Here is a 12,583-nt window from a genome sequence, read left to right on the forward strand (position 1 = left end):
GCTAGATCTACCTTTCAACTTTTAATTTCTTGTTACTCTTCAAATCCAAAAATTATGCCTAGAAAAGGAATATTATAGAAAAAGATTCCTAAAAAAGGTTTGGTGATATTATTTAGTTTATTTTTGTAGATCTATATGTTATGTTTTGTATCCAAGGACTAAGAGTAACTAAAAAAATGTTGGCTATTTTTCAGAAAGTTTCACGTAAGCTCCAGGCTAATAAAAATGTGTACATTTTATTTTAGTTTTGCATTATTTTGGTTAAGAAATAATTGACAATGAAAACCCTTATCACCAGTTTAGCTTAACATTTAAATATAGTATTATAGCATATAATTTTAATATTATTAAACTAAACTTAATTTTAAGCTTAACTCGTGAGAACGGGAATATACTATTTAATAGCAGTGTCTGTGTAAATAAAAAAGAGAAAGGGAAACACACTCATACATGGTTCAAAAATTTCAATGAATTTTAATACATAAGTTCATCAAAACACTCAATATAACATAATATATAAACAATACGTGGTAGTGCAATTAGAAAAATGACCAAGTCAAAGAAAACATAATAACACCAAACACCATGCCATTGGAAGAACAACGTTGTTGATAAAGTTTTGTGAACAAACACATAGAATCAGACGAATTGAAATCACGACGAGTAGTAAAGAAGAATATTTGGAAAATTAAAAAGCCATTGTTGAGTATGAATTAACCATATTATGTATATCATATTATTCCACAACATAAACAGACATTTTAATGGAACTCTTCAAAGTCTAATGCAACTGAATTTTGAATGGAAACGTAACCCCAACTAAATAATTAATTCGTTAATGATTTTTGAATGAATCCCGTTGACAGCTATTATCTGGTATGAATGGATTTAACTTGGAACGGTTATTTGGCAGTTAACATCGGTTGCCAACTAAATTGAACTCAACCACAAAACGCAAAGAGATGTACGGTACATCGTGTACCCGGAAAACGTTATATGTATAATGCGGCTGACGTGTGATTTATATTTGGTAATAATAATAATGTAAAACGTGGATGCAGCTGGACAAATCAGGCATTTTCTTGACAGTATGTTGGATCATAAAACATACTCACGCCGTGACTGCCGAAATGTCAATAACAATAACTGCTATTGCTGTTATCACGTTATACTGGTGTTGAAGCAATGATTTTTGGCATAAGTACATAATATGTTTGAAGTTGACCTCACCGTTTCAACTATTGTCCTACCGAAATTCAGACCATTGTTTAATCGAATGTTTACACAATTATTCTATGTGAAATTCTATTTAGATTGATAATTCGAATAACGTTTTTTTAGCTTTACCCCCAGCATAATTTGAATTAACGCCGTGACTGAAGTATACAGTGATTTATTTTAATAATTTAATTAAGTAAAATAAAATAGTATCAATTAGGTTGAAGCTTAAAGCATGATTATATTATATTTGATGAACCTATTACAGAGTTAAAAGCTTGTATTAATTGACTAATTTAATTATAGTGTGTTTGAAAAACAAATAGGTCATCTCTGAAGTCAGCCTAATTATTTTCCGATGTTGTTAGAGTAGTTTTTTTATAAAAATACACTAGGATGTTAATTATAGAACTAAAACCACGACAATGTTGTAATAATTATACTTTAAGTATAATAAAACAATAACAAAAGTGTTATTTTCTTTTTTGTAGTTAACAAGGAACAATACAGTGAGTTAAACATACTTAACATTATTAAATATTTAACGGTTTATGAAGAAGCCTCATATCCGAAACATGCTGACTGTAGTACACATTTAACAGTTAGACACATGATAACACCTTGTATTAAACGACCAACAGATAATACTTGATAGGTACTACAGATGTCGCAACACTTGTATAAAAGATAACGGCGATGCCTTCGAAACTGGATCTATAAATTGACAAATACAATATTTCAAAGAAATCGGACTTAACTTATTAATTTAGCACGTTAAAAATGCAAGTAACAAGGATATCACCAATAGTTTAAGCTTCCGCCACTTCAATCAAATATTATAAAATATATATAATTTTAAAAAGCTAATATATTTACCATCAAAGCAAAAAGAGCTAAGTACCGTAATATAATACTCTATTAATAAGTTAGTATTCACAAAAAATAAGTATACAAATTGACTTAATCTCAAATTTGTACGCCAATTTCTAGTATTTAACTTAACAATTAAAATTTTAAACACATTTCAAAAAAATGTCCATTAATTTATGTTAGCAGAAAGTACACACAAAATGTTAAACTTAAATAGTCATGGTAAGTGGAGTAAAATATTATTAGACATTTTTATATTTAATTATACTATAATCAGGTGTATTAAATTTTAATTATGCGATGTTCATAATATATAGTCAAATAAAATAAAACATTTGTTAATTTTTTCTACACAAGAAAAAAATGCATTGCCATTTTCCGTATTTATTTATGATTACTTCATTCTATTCTACTATTTCGATTTTAGGCTATTAAAAACTTTTTATAAAAACCCGCGCATGGGTAGTAGACGGTTAATTAATATTTTTTAAAAATCTATCCGATAAGTATTTTAAAAGGCAACCGACGATATTTTTTAAAATTATTTTTACTTAAGTTAAATAATTTTTTTACCGGTGTTTATCAGCAAATAACCATAATAATATGTGGTTACAATAAAAAATATAAAACAACCCGAGACTATAAGTTATTATAATTTATGATATGCCTAATTTGTATTTATTATTTTAATATCATGTATATAGTAACGAGAGTAGGTATATTTTTCAGAGATTTATCGTAGGTATTCGTGTTTATTTAATTATCCGTATGTACATATTTAATTATATTCGAGCGAGTAAAATATAGCCGAATACGTTACACAATAACTGCGAATAACTGTTTATTCGTCAAATAAAACGGGTACAAGTTTTCATTAATAAACGTTACCTACACAATTACTGTTGTTGTTGTTGTTGTGATATAATTTGACGTTGCATTATTTACAACACCCGCCAGTGAAACATGTTCGTGTCGAACACGGACGTTTATTAAATTTATATTAATCGAGACTGTTGACATTGTTGACGTGAAAGGTGACAAGAACACCTTTCATTTTCAAGACGGCAAACTCGGCCAGTGTAAAACTATTGGGGCCCGAACGTCAAGTCAATATTCTCGTTTTTAAATATTGAAACAAAAACGATTGGTAAACAGTGTCGTTTGTGCGACTTGGTTAAGTCAGTCGCACAAACTCTTATTCGGTCCATTAATCACTCATAAATCGTTTCGACCGTCTTCGCTTAGTAAAGAAACACAAAGAACGACAGTCGCCGAAGCTTGACAGTTGGGGAACAGTTGGACGCAAAACTTTAGACGTGTCCATCCACCGTGTTAGGTACGTTATATGTATTATTATATATGTATTTATATTAACGAATAAATCACCGACTTCCATTTCGGGTCTACGCATACAATATTATTATTATTATTATTATTATACCTCTTAACCGTCTTCGCGACCGCCGCGGTTCATAACCAAAGAGAAATGTGTCAGGCCATACACAAACGGATGACATTGCCCGATCCGAGTTTAATTAGTCTGGGATGGTATTACACGCTGTTGGCGAAGTTATATAGTAAACGAGTGTACAACGGTGAGCGACAGACAGTAGAGAGAAGGCCTGGAAATAGCGTGTAAACAAAACACCGTGTGACGTATGGAAAGAAGTTTTATTTACTCCCCAACGATGTAGTGTAGTAGGTATAGTAGGGTAGACTGGTAGAGGCGGTCCACTATTTCCGGCATATAGGAAATTTATTAATTATAACAAACCGTATAAATTATTATAAACATAAACAAGACTGCTGCTACGCCACGATGACAGACGTTTGTTTCGCCACTCGAGCTGACAAGATATACCTACAAAAAGGAATTATATTACAAGTTTAAACCAATTTCTTAGCGTACATGTGCAGGGCATTAAATATTATACACATACAGAAAGCGCTTATAATTCGACAAATGAGTTTAAGACAAACTACAAACAATTTACATGACGATATATTATAATAATAATCTATAAAAATTTCCCAAAAGGGGAACGGAAAGCGTCAACTTTTTCACGAATAAAGACTAAAACGCGGTTAGGTCACGTTCTGCTGAAGTGTCACTGAACCGATTTCAATAATTTTTATTTTGTTTAATAGTTTAACATCTTCTCTATGAGGGCTAGGCTAATACGCCGATTTCTTATTTTTGTTTTCGAAAAATATTTATAAGCATTTTTATTTTTACTCTTTTATACCTTTTTTTCTAAATACATCTATCTACTTTTTTAATCGTTAAATAAAAAATCAGCCCTTTAGTCCCCATAGAAAAAATAGTAAGCTACGCATAAAAAAAAAAAAAAACTTGAAATCTGTCCAATAGATACGCCAGAAAATGACTTCTACGAAAGTAATTTTTTATCAAACTCTCGTCATAATGCGGAGAAAAAGTATTTTAATTTGAAAATTGTAATATGTGTTCATCTTGAAATTAGTAGGCATATGAAAAATGGCTATTAGATTAACTTTTGTCAAATATTGCCTATTAATCAACTTCGCCCCTAAATAAATAGCGCTTCCTGTTCCCCTTAAAGCAATATCAATATTACAGATAAGACCAAGACTAAACGATATCAAATTATCGCCGTTTTAATTAAGTCTTAAACTCAATTATTTATGAAGAATCTACATTTTAAATAAATATTTACACATTTTTAAAAACAACAGTGGAGTCTAGATAATCATTTGTCCGTAGAAATATTTATTGATAAGACTTAAAAATATTGATTTATTATGTTGTAAACATCATAATTATTTACAAATTTGTAGAAATAATTTTTTTTAATATTTAAAATTTTAATTATGATGCTAAATGGTCTTATAGCAAAACTCTGCAAGTTATAAAATATGTATGACATATTGAATTTTGACGTTATTAAAAATATAATATGAAACAGCAAAAAATAAAATGTCGTATCAAAGTTTTAATTGAGGTTTAGCGAGGCATCAGTATGTTTAATATTGGCAACATCTATGTCATAGAATAACTTTGACGCTGTCGTTATCGCACAATGCTTTTATAATAAAAATCCACCAAAATTCATAGAATATTTCGTTAAATTCAATTTACTAGCATAATACATTGTATGTATTGATATTACTGAATTACCGAAAAAAGCATAGCTACTATAACCTACAAAGTACATGGCATAAGTATATTGTATTATACATACACATATATTTTTTTATCAATCTTTTATTATATCCAACACAATGATTTCTTTTATCGTCGCATTTGTTCCATGATAAAATACTAGTCAAGTGAAAGTATGCATTTTTATGAAATAAGCATAATGGTTTGTAGCCTCAGATTTTCTATGCAATGCAGAAGCACAGATTATTTTAGATCTTTGTGAATGTTAACTTATTTGAATATATTGATGCAAAAAATGTTTTTCCGGAACGTACCGGGTGATTCTTTTAACGCCCTACGCAAGTTTACTCTTAAAATAATTACAATTTTTTAGTTTTTCTTTTTGGAAACATTTTTATTTATGTTATAGTACATTATAAGACAACATTAAAATTTGTACCTTGTTTATTATTTGCTAGAACTTTATTAACTTTTAAAACTTGAATGGAAACATATATATTTAATTAATTTTTTAATTATTTTTCAAGTTATTTAGGTTTAAAATTTAAGACGGGAGGTTTACCATGGCTGCCGATATTTAGTGAACCACGATAAGTTGATCACCTTGTGTATATATATATATATATATATATATATATATATAACACCCGCAAGGGGTAATAACTAATAAGTACAGCAAAAAAGTAAGTACAAGTACAAAATATCAGTATTTCTATACTGCTTATTCGATTTTTAGTATGTACATGTTAAATTTGTTTCCACGTTACGGCTCAACACACAGAACGCAACAACTGTTGGGTTCCAGGCAATAGAACGACGAGGCGGGGACGGCATAGGACTAGGGGGCACGTACAGCGACAGAAGCGTTGGAGCTCGGCGTGGTAAAGTCAATATTATATTTTTCCACTTTGGCGAGGCTCGTTAAGTTATCAATAAAGTTTCGCGGCAGTTGGGTAAATCTTTTGGACGCGCGTATAATGGAATGTAAAAAGCGAGAGGCCAACCACACTGTGACCGAAAACGATATTGCGGCATATGTCCATGTTAGCTTCAATCTACGGTGCACCGTTTGAAATAGCACACAGCAACATGGGTATTCTTATTTGCTTGTGTGTTAGACCTTTGCCGTCGCCCAATTGATGTATGGCCCGTTACAAGTGCACCTAATGAATGGGCGAGCGACGCTGTTGCTACACGGGTCTACTTGTGGACGGCCGACAACGAAGCGTATCCGTTGTTTTTGTTGTTTAAAACATAAGTAGATAACCTTGTCAGTACTATGATTAATCCAGCGCCATTCGAAGAAATAAAGAACCAGGATTTAGCGAAAAATATGGGTTTTTTTTTTTTTGAGGCCCAAAGTTGAGTGATTGCGCAAAAACAGACATTTCGGACCCTGGCGAAGGTCGCGCTCGTACGGTTTTCTTTTTATTACCAACTTTATCCAGAAGTCGGTACTTGTATTCGGTATATGGTAGTTGAGATTCATAATTAATTCTACGCACTCATTTACACGAGAATAGCCGTAAACCCGGCCACGTAATATGATCTATAGTATATAGGTATGTACCAAAGATTTAGCGTTATCAATAGTAGTGTTGTAAGCTGTTAGAGTGATGGTTGAAGTGTATTACAACCCTTGTCAGAATAAACGCACAGTTTCACAAATGCCGTCTTGCAGTTTCAAAGCGGTTAATTTAAAAATATTCTATATAAACATTCTACCGCGTATTAAATTTTACTCGTGATATCTATTACTAGGAGTAAGTTTTAGCAGGTAATTAATACTGCTTACAAAAGACAAACTATTCCACTTCAAAAGCTGCCCACGATTATTAGATGTATAGTGCATACATACACAAGCTAGTATAAGATCATAATATAATATTACAACGTTTATTAATAACTCTATATAAGTACGTTTAGTCAAAATTGTTACAAATCGAAAAATATTATTAACTTAGAACATTAAGCTCGCTTGACTCTTTGAAATACACCTATAACATGGTATTTTAATTATTATAAAAATCGTATCTATCACTTAGGTTTAACTTATAGGCGTTTTAGAGATTTATTTATTCATTTAAACTCCTTAATATCGTCGTTATAATAATTTACACGTTTTTAATGATGCATAACTTATTAGACATTTCTGTTTTCATGACGGCCTCTCTGCTGAGGCCACTGTTAATGGAATTGTTACAATTATTAACCATGCGTCAACATCAAGGAAACTTTAAGCCAGTTCATTATTAATAAAGCAATTTATAAAGTCTCTCATACCAGATTGATCTGGACAAATTAATGTTTTAATTGATAAACTAAAGTTATCTCGTTAAGCAAGAATTTACGTTAGATTTCTATTTTAACACAGAACCACAAGAGCATTTCATTATATTTGATTCTTCGGAAATGTTTAATTAGATGGACAAAAAAATTCAAATGTATTGTGTAATCGTGCTAAAGCTGTATCAGGCATAGTTTATCAAATTTAAATATATTTTACATCTTCTAATGTTCCACTGTATAAAAATGAATTATTTTCATTTAGATTTATGAAAACTGACGGTGCACTGTAAACTATTATTAAAAAGTTAACAAGTATTTAAAAAAATGTTATTTTGTTGTAAGAAAAGTACATAGTTTTAAGAATGGTATTTGAAGTATTTAATAATGCACTGTTTTATTAATCATATTAAAATAATATTGTAAACATCAATTAAAAAACACTAATTTTTTAATTTTAAAAAGCATAAATTATAACTTATAAATGTCATTTTATCCATTATCATATCCACTATATGACTTAGAACATTATATGATTTAGACACATAACCATGTGCTAAATTACAATATAACTTATGTATAATCACGTTTGTAAGCAGATACAGAATACATTATAAAATGGGAATTTTTTTAAAATGGAAGTTCAATATGTTTATATCGTTAAGAACGTTTTCTTTTAAAATCGTCTATGGTTTAGAATTTTTAAGATTTCATGTAATCTTGACGATCTTCTATTTTTTTTTTTTTTTTTTATTCTTATCGAAGACTTAGTACGATTCCTCGTACTAAAAGATACATATTACATTTTGAAATAAATTTCATCTGCAGTATAAAACTTTTTATTTATCACAAAACTTGATATCCTACAAATCATGTACTCATCATGTAAGAATATCTGTTCGCAGTACACAAAGTAATAATACTGAAAACGGAAAAAATTATAATTTGAACTTTGTACTATAGAAAGCGACATCACGCGTTGGTTTACTTTGTTTATATAGCTCTGAACACAAAGGAGAAAAAAAGAAAAATAAGGGCGAAAAAGGATAAGTTATGGTCGTGCTGTGTGTTTACATATTAAATAACAGACAAAGTAGACAGTAGTATTATATAGATGTATTTGCATAGGCATAGAAAGTGTTCGTATACTCTCTACGGACGTTTATGATAAGATCCGTACCAATTTTGGTGTGGTTAATTATTTACCTTGCAATAATTCATGGATTCAAGAATGTCGGCGATGCGTAGACGGAGACATTCATTTCGTTGTGACGGGTTTAAGAATATCTGTTGGGTGTCATACAGTGCAATGTATTTTACACGACAAACGTATAATATGCTGTTAACGCAAAAGCCTCGAATATCACACGATAATTCAGTGAACTGCTACGGCCAGACTGAAAAGTTGAGAGATGTCGAGATGGGAAATTAATTAGCAACAGTACACGGTGGCATCTCATATCAAATACATAATATAATATTATATTATTATTAGCATGGAACATGCTTTAGCCTTGGCCCCCCCGGCCGAAAACAACACTTAATTGCAATACTAAAGTAGTGCGCCTACTTTAAACGTATATAAGAACATAATATAAGGTACCATCGAAATAATAACGAGTCGTCGTCGTCGTCGTGCAAACGTTTGGTCAGAACATATTAGGACATATTAAGACTATGCTATAATGATAAACCGCAAGGAGATTGTAGATCAGAAATAATCACTATTTTGGAGCCAGCAGGCTAAAACATGTTCCATGTTTTACAATTTTAGCCGTTTTAGGCTTTAAGTAGACTGTAACTTTTTGATTAAAATAAACAATACCGAGTCGTGGCCGCCGTTTCGACGATTACGGTCGGCTGATTTTTGTAACGTGAACGGTTATAACAACGTAGACATATTACAAACAATAATACCAATTAGTAATTGATTAATCAACGTCATCGAATTTGCGGTAGCGGCGAGTAAAATATTATAATACCGCATTTTGGCGTGCGTAGATTTCCATCGTCATAATTATCTTTCTTTCTCTCTCTCTCTTGCACACTTTTCTCTTCTAGATTTACATACGAGATAAAACCAACGTAACCCGGTATCCACGGAGAAGAGAAAATCACTATTTGCTCATGTGTATGTGTGTGTATCGAGTGCAAGTAATAAACTTCACACACCAGGATAATGTGTCATTGGCATGTGTATGTATGTGGATTGATGTGGAACAATACACGCCAGACTCGGAGCAAATAAAGTGTACACAACCGATTACCATAATTGGATGCACAGAGTTGAATTTAAACTTACCAGCACCGCAATCATTTGTCTCAGCTCGCCGAGTCGTATCCGCCACGGTGAGTTCATAATGTGGCATCTGTTATGTACGCTTGAATGTCAAAAAAGAAGCGTGTATTAACCCTATAGTAGCACTTTAACATGCTATGTCGAATTATGTATTTAACAATGGCGGAAATAAAATAGTGTTCATCACAATGAAAAATTATGTATGAAGTTGTGTAAAAACCATTTTGTTATTAGCACCAAGCATCGGCTATAAGTTTCCTTGTAATAATTGCAAGTGTTCATTTCCTAATAGCACAGGGAAGTTGTGATTATAATGTGAAGTTTTCGTTATCTTTCCAAGATCTAATCGGTAAACGCTGTAGGACTACCCCCGTATACGCCTAATGTCAATAAATGGAAATTACCTAAATGTGTTACTATTAAACGGCGTTTGAACTAAAAAGAGAATTTGCACAACTTGTGGTTACTCCCACTTGAGTAGTTCAACTGCTCTGCCAACCTATCGAAATACTTGCACATTCCATCTTCAGGGCTATGGTTTGATGTTGATTGTACCGTATGGTTTCCTGTAGACTGACAGATACGCTTCCGGGGACATAGGTTATATGCCGTTACCCCCGCCGTACGCCCCGCCGTACCCTCTGCCTCCTCTTGACGCTGCCCGCTGTTTTCTTTGGCCATGCTACTTCGTCTATCGTTTGGTTGATTTTCATTTCTAAAGTTTTAATAATTTTTTATGTTGTGATGATTTTTGGCCCAAAAATGTAAGGTTCAAAAAATAATATTTTCTAAATGTGGCCTAAACTTTTTGAAAATATTTCTAATATTAAAAAAGATTGAAAACATACTTGACAACATGTACAAATATTAAAGTTGTTCTGCTGTGTGCTATAATTTTATTTTTTCATCACGTCTATTCAAAACCCCAAAAAAAACCTACATTTTATTTACCTTGTCAATATATAGCTGGGAAATAACTGCCATCAGGTAACGAGAATAGGTACATTGTGCTACTATCGTAGTGTGTTACGACCTAGGTATGGATGATTGCTTACATTCGATTTAGTATAACGCTTTAGTGTTGTTGGTATGAACTGGATAGTAAGCATTTACTGTACGCAGCAAAGCATACAGTAAATACATATATTATAAGGCGTTTCAAAGCTTTCAAAAAAAAAAAAACAAAATGAAAATGTATTTGAGTTCAGTAGAATCCACGTGATTTACAGCAGCAGCTTGGTCGTATCCCGCGAACGTTACATTACTTGTATGCAACTTGCCAAGTAGTCAAACGGAGTATCACAATAATCTGGTGCAATCATTACTAAACCCGGCTTAACTATTGGCCTTTGGTCCGGTAACCAAATAACAATGGAGTCGATGTTGGTCTTTGGGGACGAGATGGTAAAAGTGTACCAGGATACAATTACAGCTCCGTGACCATTTATTTCTTATGTGCTTGCAAATGTATAATACATAATAATATTATACTCGTCACGCCGAAATTATTTTCGAAAAACGAACGTCTTATGCCGAGCCCACACACAATTTTAGTTAATGCAAGATCCTTTAATAACGTCGTTACAACAATTGTTGAACAAATTGTAGCACTTGAACTGTATGAGTATAATAAAGTCAAATGAAATAAATTATTAATTATGTAATTGAACACACAATTAACAATAATATTAAAAACAGTTTTGTATCATGAAAATAACAATTATTTTTTAAACCTATTTCTTTGTGTATCTACTTTACAGGACTCACTGTGGTAAAGGTTATAAATAGGTATACAAATCCTAAATAGAGTATGATAAAATATTTACCCTTTACATTCTCTTCGACATGGTTAAATTTTTATAAAGTAATAGCTTACGTTATATTATGGCAATGTAAGTGTCACTTTTTAAAATGCGTTTTTTAGAATATATGTTTGCTCTCTTGACAAATACTATATTATGATATAACCTTTTTAATAAAAGTACATACAATTTTTAACGGTATTATTATTTATATGTAACGCTTAGTATATAGCAATATAATACAGTAATTGAATTCGAATTGTTTAGTATGCAATGTATATCATTATATTTAATAATAATAACCATTTCAAATGTCTGATTGGTGGCTTGCAAACGATATAATCCCGCCAAGTAATTCCGACCGTACTCGTGGAGTTGTTCAACTGTAATACGGTCAATTGAATAATGAAATCATACACTTTGCTACACCAGGCTAAGATGTTAAAAAGAAATGGTTGTATTTTATTTTATTTCTTCAGTTCGTCGTCGACGTTGAGTCCGATTTTCTTTTCTTTGCTGTATAATTATTGTTCCGGGGGTGAACAATAGAAACCGAAATACACACTGCATTTTACATCCTTTTGGTTTTTTCGTCTCTTTCGATAATAATAATAATATAATAAAGCTAATAAGATTATACAGGGTGTTCCAGCATGAAAAGTAAGTAATAGGTGACATCTGGAGGACCCCCAAATAAGCCCCCCGTTTTCATTTTTTCGATAAGTAAAAAATTGAAGGTTCGGCAGTTAAGTAAAAAAATAATGACTAAAAAAAAAAAAAATGATTCCCTGTTCAGTGCAAAAGCTCACCTTAAAAGAGAGGTCACATAATTTTCAGTCTTTTTCTGTCCCTAACTCAAAAAATGATAAGAGAAAAATGATTAAAGACAAGAAATAGGAGTAAATGAATGTAAAAGATGAATGCTAGAAGTTAATTGATAAGAGATAAACGATGAGAGATTAGAAA

The 12,583-nt window shown here is 31.5% G+C and overlaps 1 protein-coding gene across 2 annotated transcripts in view; it reads left to right on the plus strand.

The window, feature by feature from the left end:
- The window catches only part of LOC126845610 (lachesin-like), a 64,591-nt gene that overhangs the window by 17,801 nt on the left and 34,207 nt on the right, over positions 1–12,583 (plus strand). Inside the window, exon 1 of one of the 2 annotated variants that reach the window (XM_050584367.1) lies at positions 3,410–3,424. The exons of the other annotated variant lie outside the window; for it this stretch is intronic. The gene's annotated coding sequence lies outside the window, so the exon portion shown is untranslated. Of the gene's footprint in view, positions 1–3,409; positions 3,425–12,583 lie in introns of those variants that run through there. 2 annotated transcript variants of the gene reach the window in all.

The sequence above is a fragment of the Adelges cooleyi genome, unplaced genomic scaffold (assembly GCF_023614345.1).
Source record: "Adelges cooleyi isolate 19-005CV unplaced genomic scaffold, UGA_ACOO_1.1 ACOO_flye_CR_arks_rails_tigmint_CR_PRNA_8, whole genome shotgun sequence".
NCBI classification, from domain to species: domain Eukaryota; kingdom Metazoa; phylum Arthropoda; class Insecta; order Hemiptera; family Adelgidae; genus Adelges; species Adelges cooleyi.